At 39.7% G+C, this 15,434-nt stretch overlaps 1 pseudogene; it reads left to right on the forward strand.

The window, feature by feature from the left end:
• Window positions 1-2,894: 2,894 nt before the first annotated feature.
• LOC145876268 (uncharacterized) lies at window positions 2,895-8,207 on the forward strand (annotated as a pseudogene).
• The last annotated feature ends 7,227 nt before the right edge of the window (window positions 8,208-15,434 follow it).

Consider the following 15,434-nt stretch of genomic DNA (forward strand, 5'->3'; position numbering starts at 1 on the left):
CATGTTCTCTATAATGAAACATCACCACTGTAGATGTCATGTATTGTCATGTTCTCTATAATGAAACATCACCACTGTAGATGTCATGTATTGTCATGTTCTCTATAATGAAACATCACCACTGTAGATGTCATGTATTGTTATGTCATGTTCTCTATAATGAAACATCACCACTGTAGATGTCATGTATTGTCATGTTCTCTATAATGAAACATCACCACTGTAGATGTCATGTATTGTCATGTTCTCTATAATGAAACATCACCACTGTAGATGTCATGTATTGTTATGTCATGTTCTCTATAATGACACATCACCACTGTAGATGTCATGTATTGTTATGTTCTCTATAATGAAACATCACCACTGTAGATGTCATGTATTGTTATGTCATGTTCTCTATAATGAAACATCACCACTGTAGATGTCATGTATTGTTATGTTCTCTATAATGAAACATCACCACTGTAGATGTCATGTATTGTTATGTCATGTTCTCTATAATGAAACATCACCACTGTAGATGTCATGTATTGTTATGTTCTCTATAATGAAACATCACCACTGTAGATGTCATGTATTGTCATGTCATGTTCTCTATAATGAAACATCACCACTGTAGATGTCATGTATTGTCATGTTATGTTCTCTATAATGAAACATCACCACTGTAGATGTCATGTATTGTTATGTTATGTTCTCTATAATGAAACATCACCACTGTAGATGTCATGTATTGTCATGTTCTCTATAATGACACATCACCACTGTAGATGTCATGTATTGTTATGTTCTCTATAATGAAACATCACCACTGTAGATGTCATGTATTGTTATGTCATGTTCTCTATAATGAAACATCACCACTGTAGATGTCATGTATTGTCATGTTATGTTCTCTATAATGAAACATCACCACTGTAGATGTCATGTATTGTCATGTTCTCTATAATGAAACATCACCACTGTAGATGTCATGTATTGTTATGTCATGTTCTCTATAATGAAACATCACCACTGTAGATGTCATGTATTGTCATGTTATGTTCTCTATAATGAAACATCACCACTGTAGATGTCATGTATTGTCATGTTCTCTATAATGAAACATCACCACTGTAGATGTCATGTATTGTCATGTTATGTTCTCTATAATGAAACATCACCAAGTGAAATAAAGTTGATCAGATATTCTTAATAGACATTAAATAAAAAATGGTTGTTCAGAAATCATTAATTATCATGTTGCTCTGATGAAATGAACTAAATATTTCACAATCATTCCCACTGCTGATATTCACAGAGAATAATTACAAGGATCATATTTCACAATCATTCCCACTGCTGATATTCACAGAGAATAATTACAAGGATCATATTTCACAATCATTCCCACTGCTGATATTCACAGAGAATAATTACAAGGATCATATTTCACAATCATTCCCACTGCTGATATTCACAGAGAATAGTTACAAGGATCATATTTCTCAGCTGCATTGACCTGCAGACATCAGACACCACCTCTCCCTTATGCACATGTGACTGAAATGGAACCAATCACAAAAATCCCTGACACAGCTTTGATGGCCCAATAAAAACGAAACTGCACGTTTCTGCCAGCCAATGGGATAATTCCAGTGCAGTACATGTGTAGAGGGGTAATTCCAATTCAGGAAGTTCCTACCGTTTAACTTTTTGTCTGAACATTATAATATACATTTTACTCAACTGCGTTACCCACTCCAGTCAGCAGATGGCGGTGTGGGAATTTAAGGTAATGCTGTTGGTGTGACGTATAATGTAGTGGACGGAACGCTTCTTTCAACAGCAGCAACAGTTATTAAGCCTCCTCGGTAGCTTGCTAGACAAAATAGCCAAACCAATAAAGCTCTTTAGATGCTTTCGTGTATATTAGCCACTGTGTTTTAAACCCACTTCTGTCGTCTAGTTAGTTATCCGATTTAATTTCAAATTTACGGTGTTGTTGTTATTATTCAGCTAGCGGGCTGGTTAAGTTAGCATTAGCTTAGCTAGCTAACATCTCCGACCATGAGTTCACTGAGCTACTCTCCTGTTAAAGAAGAGGCCTGCTGGACGGAGAAAGAAGCTCTTGTGAAAGAGGAGGAGGAAGAGAAAGATGTTACAATACAAAAACAAGTGGAGGGTGAGGCTGTTACAGTGAAAGAAGAAGAGAAAGACGTTTCAGTAAAAGAAGAGGAAGATGCGTTCAGAGTGAAAGAGGAGGAGGATGTTACAGTAAAAGAAGAGGAGGAAGATGCAGTTTATGGAGTGGAAGAGGAGGGGGAGATGACTATCACATCGAAAAAGGAAGAAGAGGAGGAAACTGGATATCTGGGCCCGGTTTCCCAAAGGCATGTTAAGGCATCCAATGGTTTTAACGATGAACGGGCCCTGATAAACACTAGTAAGTACTGTCTTAAATACAGAGGCACAAACTCTGCAGTTGTTGAACTGATGTGTGGTGTTAAAGGGGAAATCTGCAATAGCTACATCCATATTGTGACTTTATAATTATTAATTTATAGCCATTGATTCTTGAAGAATATAACACATGCCTCATGAGCTTAGTTCAACTGTTGTACCCCATCAGAACCCCAAATAAGCTTTTTTTACTCCAATGTTTAGAAACAATGTAAATCAACACTGTATAGCCTCAACATGGTTAAAACTATAATGTTGATATCATGGATGGTCAGTCCTTGCATCCATAGGTCTATCTATGAATTTGAGAGTAGTTACATTTCTCCAGCCCCATCATCTTATTACCAAAACAGTGGTGGAATTACAGCTTTGTTGTTGTTTGGACTGCAGATTGGTTGATTGATTGTGTGGCTTTTTTAAAGGGGGACCTAGTTTTAAACATCAACTAAATGGCTGCCCAGAGGCTTGGTTTGGTGAACAGCTGAGGGATGGGGGAAGGAGAAGTGTAACCACTCTCAAATTCATAGGGACCTCGTCAAGAAGTTCAGATAATCATGGCGTAACAGTTATAAGGTGTTGGCTTGACAGTCACTGGACCCAGGTTTGAGTTCAGCTCAGGGCCTCCCCCTGAATTCACTACACTATGAATACAAGGACTGGCCATCCATGATGTCATAATGATAGTTTAACCAGGTTTCTAGGCTATATAGTATATTCTAGAATTCATCCATGATGTCATAATGATAGTTTAACCAGGTTTCTAGGATATATAGTATATTCTAGAATTCATCCATGATGTCATAATAATAGTTTAACCAGGTTTCTAGGCTATATAGTATATTCTAGAATTCATCCATGATGTCATAATGATAGTTTAACCAGGTTTCTAGGATATATAGTATATTCTAGAATTCATCCATGATGTCATAATGATAGTTTAACCAGGTTTCTAGGCTATATACTATATTCTAGAATTCATCCATGATGTCAAAATGATAGTTTACCCTGTTTGGGATAGGGGGCAGTATTTTCACGTCCGGATAAAAAACGTACCCGATTTAATCTGGTTACTACTCCTGCCCAGAAACTAGAATATGCATATAATTGGTAGATTTGGATAGAAAACACTCTAAAGTTTCTAAAACTGTTTGAATGGTGTCTGTGAGTATAACATAACTCATATGGCAGGCAAAAACCTGAGAAGATTCCATACAGGAAGGCCCTGTCTGATAATTTGTTGTCCTTCTGCATCTCTATCGACATTACAGCATCTGTGCTGTAACGTGACACTTTCTAAGGCTTCCATTTGCTCTCTAAAGCCACCAGAAAGTGGAATGGGGTGTCTGCTGTCTCTGGGCAAAGTACAGCAGCTCTGTTTGTGATCAGTCAGCCTGGGGACAGTGAGACTGAGATGCGCGTTCACGAGAATTCAATTTTTTTTTCTTTCAGCCTTTGAATGAATACAACGTTGCCCGGTTGTAATATTATCGCTATTTTACGAGAAAAGTAGCATAAAAATTGATTTTAAACAGCGTTTGATATGTCACAAAAACCAAAACCACAGCTAAATGCAGCACTAACCTTTGATAATCTTCATCAGATGACACTCCTAGGACATTATGTTATACAATACATGCATGTTTTGTTCAATCAAGTTCATAGTTATATCAAAAACCAGCTTTTTACATTAGCATGTAAAAAGCCCATAGAGGTTAACCTCTATGGGCTAGGTGGGACGCTTGCGTCCCACCTACGTAACAGCCACTGGCAGCCTGTGGCGCGATTTTCAAAACGTAAAAAATCCTATTACTTCAATTTCTCAAACATATGACTATTTTACAGCTATTTAAAGACAAGACTCTCGTTAATCTAACCACACTGTCCGATTTCAAAAAGGCTTTACAACGAAAGCAAAACATTAGATTGTCAGCAGAGTACCAAGCCAGAAATAATCAGACACCCATTTTTCAAGCCAGCATATAATGTCACCAAAACCCAGAAGACAGCTAAATGCAGCACTCACCTTTGATGATCTTCATCAGATGACAACCCTAGGACAATATGTTATACAATACATGCCTGTTTTGTTCAATCAAGTTCATATTTATATCAAAAACCAGCTTTTTACATTAGCATGTGACGTTCAGAACTAGCATACCCCCCGCAAACTTCCGGGGAATTCGCTAACATTTTACTAAATTACTCACGATAAACGTTCACAAAAAGCATAACAATTATTTTAAGAATTATAGATACAGACCTCCTCTATGCACTCGATATGTCCGATTTTAAAATAGCTTTTTGGTGAAAGCACATTTTGCAATATTCTAAGTACATAGCCCAGGCATCACGGGCTCGCTATTTAGACACCCGGCAAGTTTAGCACTCACCATAATCATATTTACTATTATAAAAGTTTGATTACCTTTTGTTGTCTTCGTCAGAATGCACACCCAGGACTGCTACTTCAATAACAAATGTTGGTTTGGTCCAAAATAATCCATCGTTATATCCGAATAGCGCCGTTTTGTTCGTGCGTTCCAGACACTATGCGAAATAGTAAAGAAGTGTCGCGCGCATGGCGCAATTCGTGACAATAAAATTCTAAATATTCCATTACCGTACTTCGAAGCATGTCAACCGCTGTTTAAAATCAATTTTTACGACATTTTTCTCGTAGAAAAGCGATAATATTCCGACAGGGAATCTCCTTTTCGGCAAACAGAGGAAAAAATCCCAAAGGCGGGGGCGGTCGGGTCACGCGCCTAAGCCGAGTGTCCCTTGATCGGCCACTTGAGAAAGGCGATAATGTGTTTCAGCCTGGGGCTGGAATGACGACATTCTGTTTTTTCCCGGGCTCTGAGCGCCTATGGACGACGTGGGAAGTGTCACGTTAGAGCAGAGATCCTTAGTAAATGATAGAGATGGAAAAGAAGTTCAAGAAATGGTCAGACAGGCCACTTCCTGTAAAGGAATCTCTCAGGTTTTGACCTGCCATTTGAGTTCTGTTATACTCACAGACACCATTCAAACAGTTTTAGAAAATGTAGGGTGTTTTCTATCCATATGTAATAAGTATATGCATATTCTAGTTACTGGGTAGGAGTGGTAACCAGATTAAATCGGGTATGTTTTTTATCCAGCCGTGTCAATACTGCCCCCTAGCCCTAACAGGTTAACTTCGGCGATGTCATTTTCAAAATAGCCTCCAACACTCTACTCAGCAAACTGGATGCAGTCTATCACAGTGCCATCCGTTTTGTCACCAATGCCCCATATACCACCCACCACTGCGACCTGTACGCTCTCGTCGGCTGGCCCTCGCTACATATTCGTCGCCAAACCCACTGGCTCCAGGTCATCTATAAGTCTTTGCTATGTAAAGCTCCGCCTTAACTCAGCTCACTGGTCACCATAGCAACACCCACCCATAGCACGCGCTCCAGGAGGTATATCTCACTGGTCATCCCCAAAGCCAACACCTACTTTGGCCGCATTTCCTTCCAGTTCTCTGCTGCCAATGACTGGAACGAATTGCAAAAATCGCTGAAGTTGGAGACATATATCTCCCTCACTAACTTTAAGCATCAGCTATCTGATCAGCTTACCGATCGCTGCAGCTGTACACAGCCCATCTGTAAATAGCCCATCCAACTGCCTACCTCATCCCCATGTTTTTATTTACTTTCTCTGCTCTTTTTCACCCCAGTATTTCTACTTGCACATCATCTGCACATCTATCACTCCAGTGTTCATTTGTTAAATTGTAATTACTCTGCTTCTATGGCCTATTTATTGCCTTTCCTCCGTACTCCATTTGCACACACTGTATATAGATTTTTCTGTCGTGTTATTGACTGTACGTTTGTTTATCCCACTTGTAACTCTGTGTTGTTTGTGTCGCACTGCTTTGCTTTATCTTGGCCAGGTCGCAGTTGTAAATGAGAACTTGTTCTCAACTGGCCTACCTGGGTAAATAAAGGTGAAATAAAAAAATAGAATCTTAACTTTATTGACAACACCCAAATGGATACTGTCATTAACGCAGTTCTTCAATAATTACACATAATTCTTAATGCTTTAGCAAACATTTTATTAAACAGGACATTCAAAAATATCCTTACAATTATAATCCAAAGTAGTGTGAAATGAACTCCTAAGCAACCTGGAAATGGAGGTTACTCCCCTGAGTTTTCCCCTATTCACATTCAGAATACATTGTGAAAAACTAAAATCTTTGCTCACCATTTTTGTTCCAGGCAGATATAGTACATCCGTAACTATCGCTTTCCTCATTAGCAGGGAGGAGTTTCTACAATCAAATTGCCCTCGTGCCGCAATTTTAGCAAACACAGAAAGGGGCCTATATTGGAGACCAATATTCGTCTGGCACACTGCTTAGAGTTTCAACAACATGAATAACTTATTTCTAGCCTACAATCATCGATGTTACTACTAATGTGAAAACAAGACAAAATATGAGTTTTCTTGCTCATTTTAAGACAATTGTCAAATTATTTTAACATTCATTACAGACGTCAATTGTTGTCCAACATAATGGCTCCGCTGTTGGCATCACCTTTTACAGTGGGTTACCGCTGTTGTGGGCCTTTAATCATCTGTCTGACTTTGTTGTTCACACAGGAGAGATACTTCACTATCGTGGATCCTCTGGGGAGCCTCAACAACCTCATGATGCTGAAGAGGCAGAGAAGAGTCTCTCCACATTAGGACACCTCAATAAACACCTGCAGACATCCACAGGGAAGAGAACTCACTGCTGCTCTGACTGTGGGAAGAGATTCACCTCCCCATCAGGCATTAAAATTCATCAGAGAATCCACACAGGAGAGAAACCTTATAGCTGTGATCAATGTGGGAAGAGTTTTACTACATTTGGCCATCTGGTATCACACCAGAGAATACACACAGGAGAGAAACCTTATAGCTGTGACCAATGTGGGAAGAGTTTTGGTGGATCTGGAGTGCTGACAGTGCACCAGAGAACACACACAGGAGAGAAACTTTATAGCTGTGGTCAATGTGGGAAGAATTTTGCTGCATCTAGAACTCTGACACTACACCAGAGAACACACACAGGAGAGATACCTTATAGCTGTGATCAATGTGGGAAGAGTTTTACTACATCTTGCTATCTGACTATACACCAACGAACACACACAGGAGAGAAATCATATAGCTGTAATCAATGTGGGAAGAGTTACTACATCTGGCTCTATGACTTCACACCAGAGAATACACACAGGAGAGAAATCTTATATCTGTGATCAATGTGGGAAGAGTTTTAGTCAATCTAGCTATCTGACAAAGCACCAGAGAACGCACACAGGAGAGAAACCTTTTATCTGTGGTCAATGTGGGAAGAGTTTTAGTCAATCTAGCTATCTGACAATGCACCAGAGAACGCACACAGGAGAGAAATCTTATAGCTGTGATCAATGTGGGAAGAGTTTTAGTCAATCTGGCTATCTGACTATACACCAACGAACACACACAGGAGAGAAACCTTATAGCTGTAATCAATGTGGGAAGAGTTTTGTTTCATCTAGCGGTCTGACAGTACACAAGAGAACACACACAGGAGAGAAATCTTATAGCTGTGACCAGAGATAATCTGATAAAAGACTTCTGATCAAATATCAGAAAATACATACATGAAGGAGTTGTTTCATGATATCAATGAATTAATGTCACAATGTAGAATGTTTAAACATTGTAGTAGGAGTATTTTAATGATGTCACAATGTAGAACCTAAACGTTTGTCCCCTGTTCTATTGATTTCAGCATGATATGGATATTAGCCTCAGGGGGAAAATCCAGGCTCTGAAATGGAAGAGTACTATTTATGTGATTTAACAAAAAGTGACTAACAAAAAAAGAGTTGTGTTACACTTACCATGTTGGTGACCCACTGGAATCAAAATGCAACACTTCAAAATGTATCTGGCTGTTTTCTACATGTTGTCCACTAACAAGTGATGTACACATTATTCCCAGATTCCGCGTGGTTTTTGAGCTGTTAGTTTTAACAGGACGTGCAACCTCATCTCCCTCCTCTCGCACAATTGATTTCAACATGATATCGATGAGTGATGACAAATAAGTGTTGTGTTCCTTTGTTCAGCGACCCCTAAATTGAAATGCATCACTCCAAAATGTAGTTGACTGTCTTCTGCTGGTTGTCCTCTAGTCAGTGAGGTAAAATATATCTCCCATTTCCATGTGTTTTTTTAGTTGTGTTAGTTTCAACAGCACGAACAACCTGATTTCCCCCCTAATCGATATCAGTGATTTATTGCTGCTTGCGCAGTTTTATAAAGGTGCTTGTTTAAAAAAAAATACAAGTAATATGATTATTGTGGCAGATGTTTGTGTAAATAGGCACATGTTATGTTTAGGTTTTCAATTTATCACAAACAGTTTTTGCATATTGGTTATTGATTTGGACACGTTAAAACTGTGTTTTGACATCGGGGATATCCCACCCAGCAAAATGTAATTGAAAAGACTTTGAAAATAAGACTATGCAACCAAATATTTAATATTTACATTTCATGTGACATTTAGTAATCATAATTATTTATGTAACCAGCTGACAATTTTTGGTACAATTATATTGACATTGTTGCCCTGCTTTTATAATATCAGGGTTCATTCTCAGATGTGCCAACCCAAATGTACTAGAGCATGACATTGGGGACTGGGCCCCGATCCAACAACATGCCTATCTAGTGAACCCTGAGAAGAGAGAGAAGCTCTGCAGTGAGGTGGAAAGTTACTATGGATATTGCAGGAGTTTCCTCTTGAAATCAGACATGTCTGTGGTGAGGACAACTTGGTTGCTGATTGTCTCAAGGTGGGCAGTCAAAAAGATTTGTGTTTTGCGTTTAGCCAGTGCGTTGCCATGGATCACAATTTATTATAACTGCACGTTTTTCCGTATTGGAGATGAGTTTTGTTTGGGCTCGTTCCAAGGGGACGAGAGTTCTAGAAGCTAGTGAGTTTTAGGAAGATGAGAGTTCTAGAAGCTAGTGAGTTTTAGGAAGACGAGAGTTCTAGAAGCTAGTGAGTTTTAGGATTCTATAGAGAACCAAGGTGGGGGATTCTATAGAAAGAAAAAGGTGAAAAAATACTATTGTATATTATTATTATTTAAAAGTAAGTGTTTTTTCTTGTTTTTAAATGTTGACAGCCAGTAGACATCATGTTTATATTGGTGAAGGTGAAGCATTGTAGTTGATTATAATGTGAAATGGAAGTTGTTTTCTGTTGGTGGTGAGCAAACTTGTCCAACGAAAATATAGGATATATTTGTTGTCTTAAAGGGGAAGGTGTTACAGGCTTTGGTTTTTCCATTTATGTTTTGTGGTTGGACTTTAGCTCGTTAGCACTGATTGGTGTCACCTCGTTAGTCAGAATGTGTTACACCTGTGCTGGCTTGTCCATCTCGTTATTGTTGAATATTGCATCCAATTGTTAATATTTTAATCAATGGATTTTCCTTGGAATGTTCCGTAGTCTTTCAGTTGTGTAGTAAATATCCGTTTATTTTCATTGTTTTTTCCTGTGAAGCCATTGCGTTGCATCCATGTCTGAAAAGTGCTGTATAAATAAAGCTTGATTTGATTTGAGCATATTGCAAAACAAAGGAACCCAATGACTGACCAATCAACAGACTTCATTATTTTTACATTTTATTTAACCTTTATTTAATTAGGCAAGTCGGTTAACCTCTAGAGGACCCCTTCCCGCTCTGATCCCGCTAATGGGATTTATTGATAAGATACCATGGCGGGAAATTCAAAACTGCAAGAATCTAATAATTTCAATTTCTCAAACAATCAACTATTTTTCACCATTTGAAAGATAAACATCTCCTAAATCCAACCACATTGTCCGATTTCAAAGAGGCTTTACGGCGAAGCATAAAGTTAGGTTATGTTAGGAGAGTACATTGAAAATAGCTGCGTGTAATGTTTTGTCAATTCAAAGACGGGCGTCACCAAAAGCAGAAAACCAGCTAAAATTATGCACTAACCTTTGACAATCTTCATCAGATGACACTCCTAGGACATTATGTTATACAATACATGCATTTTTTTGTTCCATCAAGTTCATATTTATATCCAAAAACAGCATTTTACAGTGGCGGTGAAATTCTGAATTTTTTTTCCCTCAAATGCTTCCGGTGAAGCAGCGTTACAATTTACAAAATTACTATTCGAAAACATTGGTAAATTATAATATTGTCATTCAAAGAATTATAGATTAACATCTCATAAATGCTACCGCATTGCCAGATTTCAAAATAACTTTACTGGGAAATCACACTTTGCAATAAACGGGGTGCTATGCTAAGAACAATAGGCTAGGATATACAGGTTAGCACCATCTTGGAACCATCTAATATCAATAATACTATTGTAAATAATCCCTTACCTTTGATTATCTTCATCAGAAGGAACTTCCAGGATTCCCAGATCCACAACAAATGTGGTTTCTTTCGACAAAGTTCATAATTTGTGTCCAAATAACTCCAAGTTGTTCCATGTTGTTAGCGCGTTCAGTAGGCTCCTCAAAATGTAGGGGGGGGGGGGGGGGAGTCACGACGAAAAGTTAAAAAAAAAATCTATTTACGTTCGTTCAAACATGTCAAACGTTGTTTAGCATCAATCTTTAGGGCCATTTTTAACGTGAAACATCAGTAATATTTCAACCCGACCTCTCCTGTGTCTTGAAAAACGTTTTTGAAAAATGTCTCGCCTCACATGCACGCGCAGGTGCGCACAATAATGAAGTGACGACATCCCAGGGACGTCAACTTCCCTGCATTCTAATTCGGTCTCTGTTCATCATAGACGCTTCAAACAACTTTATAAAGATCGTTGACATCTAGTGGAAGCCGTAGGAAGTGCAAAATGAATCCTTTGTCACTGTGTGATTTATTAGCAATGACTCGAAAATAGTACAGCCACAAAATTCTAATTTCCTGGTTGTATTTTTCTCAGGTTTTTGCCTGCCATATGAGTTTTGTTATACTTACAGACACCATTCAAACAGTTTTAGAAAATTCAGAGTGTTTTCTATCCAAATATGTTAATAATATGCATATCCTAGCTTTTGAGTTGGTGTAGGAGGCAGTTAAAAATGGGCGCATATTTTTTTCAAAATTCTCAATACTGCCCCCTAGCCCCAACAGAACAAATTCTTATTTACAATGATTGCCTACCAGGGAACAGTGGGTTAACTGCCTTGTTCAGGGGCAGAACAACATATGCTACTCAAAAAAATAAAGGGAACACTAAAATAACACGTCCTAGATCTGAATGAATGAAATAATCTTATCAAATACTTTTTTCTTTACATAGTTAAATGTGCTGACAACAAAATCACACACAAATAATCAATGGAAATCCAATTTATCAACCCATGGAGGTCTGGATTTGGAGTCACACTCAAAATTAAAGTGGAAAACCACACTACAGGCTGATCCAACTTTGATGTAATGTCCTTAAAACAAGTCAAAATGAGGCTCAGTAGTGTGTGTGGCCTCCACGTGCCTGTATGACCTCCCTACAATGCCTGGGCATGCTCCTGATGAGGTGGCGGATGGTCTCCTGAGGGATCTCCTTCCAGATCTGGACTAAAGCATCCGCCAACTCCTGGACAGTCTGTGGTGCAACGTGGCGTTGGTGGATGGAGCGAGACATGATGTCCCAGATGTGCTCAATTGGATTCAGGTCTGGGGAACGGGCGGGCCAGTCCATAGCATCAATGCTTTCCTCTTGCAGGAACTGCTGACACACTCCAGCCACATGAGGTCTAGCATTGTCTTGCATTAGGAGGAACCCAGGGCCAACAGCACTAGCATATGGTCTCACAAGGGGTCTGAGGATCTCATCTCGGTACCTAATGGCAGTCAGGCTACCTCTGGCGAGCACATGGAGTGCTGTGCGGCCCCCCAAAGAAATGCCACCCCACACCATGACTGACCCACCGCCAAACCGGTCATGCTGGAGGATGTTGCAGGCAGCAGAACGTTCTCCACGGCGTCTCCAGACTCTGTCACGTCTGTCACGTGCTCAGTGTGAACCTGCTTTCATCTGGGAAGAGCACAGGGCGCCAGTGGCGAATTTGCCAATCTTGGTGTTCTCTGGCAAATGCCAAACGTCCTGCACGGTGTTGGGCTGTAAGCACAACCCCCACCTGTGGACGTCGGGCCCTCATACCACCCTCATGGAGTCTGTTTCTGACCGTTTGAACAGACACATGCACATGTGGCCTGCTGGAGGTCCTTTTGCAGGGCTCTTGCAGTGCTCCTCCTGCTCCTCCTTGCACAAAGGCGGAGGTAGCGGTCTTGCTGCTGGGTTGTTGCCCTCCTACGGCCTCCTCCACGTCTCCTGATGTACTGGCCTGTCTCCTGGTAGCGCCTCCATGCTCTGGACACTACGCTGACAGACACAGCAAACCTTCTTGCCACAGCTCGCATTGATGTGCCATCCTGGATGAGCTGCACTACCTGAGCCACTTGTGTGGGTTGTAGACTCCGTCTCATGCTACCACTAGAGTGAAAGCACCGCCAGCATTCAAAAGTGACCAAAACATCAGCCAGGAAGCATAGGAACTGAGAAGTGGTCTGTGGTCCCCACCTGCAGAACCACTCCTTTATTGGGGGTGTCTTGCTAATTGCCTATAATTTCCACCTATTGTCTATTCCATTTGCACAACAGCATGTGAAATGTATTGTCAATCAGTGTTGCTTCCTAAGTGGACAGTTTGATTTCACAGAAGTGTGATTGACTTGGAGTTACATTGTGTTGTTTAAGTGTTCCCTTTATTTTTTTGAGCAGTGTATTTTTACCTTGTCAGCTCTAACCACTAGGCTACCTGCCGCCCTCTTGCATAACCAATGAGCACATATCTTAGTATGAAAAACAGTATCAATTCAGTATATCTTCCACTATGTCAAAACAGTATCACTTTTCAACCAACCCAGTGCATTTGTTGAAAGTGAAAAGTTTTGAAGTCAACAATACGTCAAGGATTCAACAACTGAAAACTGAAACAAACAATTGGATCAAACAGATCAATCCCACTGGACATTAGGTTTCATTCAGACCCTGCAGAGCTTAGATTCAGCCAGAACTAGTTAAACTAGGATATTTAAGTAGCTTTCGTGATCGTGTCTTAAATTTGGCTTAGTTAGTCGGAGACTGGAGTAAGGTAAGTAAGCCTGAATGAGAACACCTGGGTTAAGCCTGATTAGGTTCAGTATGAACACCTGGGTTAATCCTGATTAGGTCCAGTATGAACACCTGGGTTAATCCTGATTAGGTTCAGTATGAACACCTGGGTTACTCCTGATTAGGTTCAGTATGAACACCTGGGTTAATCCTGATTAGGTTCAGCATGAACACCTGGGTTAAGCCTGATTAGGTGCAGCATGAACACCTGGATTAATCCTGATTAGGTTCAGCATGAACACCTGGGTTAATCCTGATTAGGTTCAGTATGAACACCTGGGTTAATCCTGATTAGGTTCAGTATGAACACCTGGGTTAATCCTGATTAGGTTCAGTATGAACACCTGGGTTAATCCTGATTAGGTTCAGTATGAACACCTGGGTTAATCCTGATTAGGTTCAGTATGAACACATGCTGTTGGTCTAGTGGTGCTCATTAAAACCCGGAATAGAAAACACCAATACTGGTGTGAATCTGGAGACGAAACAACGGCAGAGGCAAAAATAATTTGTTCAAAAAAACGCTCCAAAACAAATGTTGTCAAACCATCCAGTTATTGAAGGTACATTTAGTCTGCTAAATTTAGTCATTTAGCAGATGCTCTTATCCAGAGCGACTTACAGTAGTGAATGCATACATTTAATTTCATTTTCATGCATTTTTTGTACTGGCCCCCCGTGGGAATCAAACCCACAACCCTGGCGTTGCAAACACCATGCTCTACCAACTGAGCCACGGGGAAGGCCAGTATGTATAACACACCATGCTGGCGTTGTAAACACCATGCTCTACCAACTGAGCCACACTGCTGCTACTGAGCAGTAGAACAAGCGGGTTGGGCTGCAATTTGCTGTGAATTCAATGGAAATGTAACCACAAGAAGAGTACAACAACTTCAGGTGAGATATCTGCATTATTATCAGGATTACAGGAAGAAACAACAACTAGAGGTGAGATATCTGCATTATTATCAGGATTACAAGAAGAAACAACAACTAGAGGTGAGATATCTGCATTATTATCAGGATTACAGGAAGAAACAACAACTAGAGGTGAGATATCTGCATTATTATCAGGATTACAGGAAGAAACAACAACTAGAGGTGAGATATCTGCATTATTATCAGGATTACAGGAAGAAACAACAACTAGAGGTGAGATATCTGCATTATTATCAGGATTACAGGAAGAAACAACAACTAGAGGTGAGATATCTGCATTATTATCAGGATTACAGGAAGAAACAACAACTAGAGGTGAGATATCTGCATTATTATCAGGATTACAGGAAGAAACAACAACTAGAGGTGAGATATCTGCATTATTATCAGGATTACAGGAAGAAACAACAACTAGAGGTGAGATATCTGCATTATTATCAGGATTACAAGAAGAAACAACAACTAGAGGTGAGATATCTGCATTATTATCAGGATTACAGGAAGAAACAACAACTAGAGGTGAGATATCTGCATTATTATCAGGATTACAGGAAGAAACAACAACTAGAGGTGAGATATCTGCATTATTATCAGGATTACAGGAAGAAACAACAACTAGAGGTGAGATATCTGCATTATTATCAGGATTACAAGAAGAAACAACAACTAGAGGTGAGATATCTGCATTATTATCAGGATTACAGGAAGAAACAACAACTAGAGGTGAGATATCTGCATTATTATCAGGATTACAAGAAGAAACAACAACTAGAGGTGAGATA

Source organism: Salmo salar, unplaced genomic scaffold (genome assembly GCF_965601325.2).
Source record: "Salmo salar unplaced genomic scaffold, fSalSal1 ptg000536l, whole genome shotgun sequence".
Taxonomy (NCBI): Eukaryota; Metazoa; Chordata; class Actinopteri; order Salmoniformes; family Salmonidae; genus Salmo; species Salmo salar.